The sequence below is a fragment of the Mauremys mutica genome, chromosome 22 (assembly GCF_020497125.1).
Source record: "Mauremys mutica isolate MM-2020 ecotype Southern chromosome 22, ASM2049712v1, whole genome shotgun sequence".
Lineage (NCBI taxonomy): Eukaryota > Metazoa > Chordata > Testudines > Geoemydidae > Mauremys > Mauremys mutica.
This window is the reverse complement of record NC_059093.1, coordinates 21,429,749-21,431,265: the sequence shown is the minus strand read 5'-3', so window position 1 is coordinate 21,431,265 and position 1,517 is coordinate 21,429,749. Positions and strand designations below refer to the sequence as shown.

The following is a 1,517-nucleotide window of genomic DNA, read 5'->3' as shown; positions in this document are numbered from 1 at the left end:
ATTAGCACAGCGCTCTGCTAATAACACCCAGATAATGTGAGCACCATGCAAGACACAAACTATCTTATTTATACAGATAATAGGGCAAGCACTTAACAAGATAACAAAGGAAGCAGAATCTGATAAGTTTACCAGGGCTAAGCATGCATATCTTATTTCCTTACTAAGTATTACCGATCTTCTGCTAATGTTTTGCCATTAGCACCATTGTTTATGCCTAATGCTTCTTTTCCTGGCACCTGTATTTCAACATTTCTTATTTCAGCTTAAAGGTACATACAACATTTCTTTAATCCATTCTTATTTTTACAATATAATTCATTCTACTTTCACACACCCCCGACCTTCCATGCAATTGGCACTTGCCCCTCACTGAGCAGGACTGAAACTCCTGCAGGGAGACTGCTGGGCCACATCCCCTCTGGGCATGAGCAAAGCATGAAAAGAAGAACCTGGAGATGTTGGGGATTGAACCCAGGACCTCATACATGCAAAGCATGTGCTCTACCACTGAGCTACCTCCCTAGATAGGCTGAAGGTTACACTCAGAGCTGTCCTATTACCAGAGCATCCAGTGGCCTAAGAGCAGCATGGGGGACACATTCCCTGCTCTGAGGGCCAAACCTGCTGTCCTGGAGGCTGCTGGTTCTTAGGGATCACTTTGCAGCAGGGCCAGATTCGATGTGTGGGGCAGAGAGAGTGGGTGCCCTGGGCTCAGGGTGCAGAGATACATTCAGCCCTCTCCCCTGCATTGGGTGGGGGGTGCTGTCACCTCCTGCTGGAAGGTAATGGGAGGGAAGAAGCGCTGTGAGTCACTCAGCACCTGACCCTGGTGGCAGCAGTGGTGTGGGGAGCTCCAAGTGTTTCTAGGATCTGCTATTGCCACCTGCCTGTGAAGTCCAGCTTTCCCCAGCACATTCACTGCGCTGCAATTGGGTCACTGTTTCCATGGCTGAACAGCAAAGAATCACTCCCAGGGTATGTCTACACTACGGGACTATTCCGAATTTGCATAAACCGTTTTTGTAAAACAGATTTTATAAAATCGATTGCGCGCGGCCACACTAAGCCCATTAATTCGGTGGTGTGCGTCCGCGGTCCGAGGCTAGCGTCGGCTTCTGGAGCGTTGCACTGTGGGTAGCTATTCCCTAGCTATCCCATAGTTCCCGCAGCCTCCCCTGCCCCTTGGAACTTCCGGGTTGAGATCCCAGTGCCTGATGGGGCAAAAATCATTGTCGCGGGTGGTTCTGGGTAAATGTCGTTAGTCATTCCTTCCGCTGGGAAAGCAACGGCAGACAAGCATTTCGCGCCTTTTTCCCCTGGATTGCCCTGGCAGATGCCATAGCATGGCAATCATGGAGCTTGTTTTGCCTTTTGTGACTCTCACCGTATGTGTACTAGATGCCGCTCACAGAGGCGATTCAGCAGCGCTACACAGAAGCATGCTTTTGCTTTTGCATGACAGCAGAGATGGTTACCAGCCATATTACACCATCCAAACCCTTCCATAAATTGGA

General features: G+C 49.4%; 1 non-coding gene across 1 annotated transcript; it reads right to left on the bottom strand.

Moving 5' to 3' along the window:
* Positions 1-453: 453 nt before the first annotated feature.
* On the bottom strand, positions 454-523 carry TRNAA-UGC. The gene has a single exon. It is a non-coding gene; the product is annotated as a tRNA-Ala (tRNA).
* Positions 524-1,517: the final 994 nt, after the last annotated feature.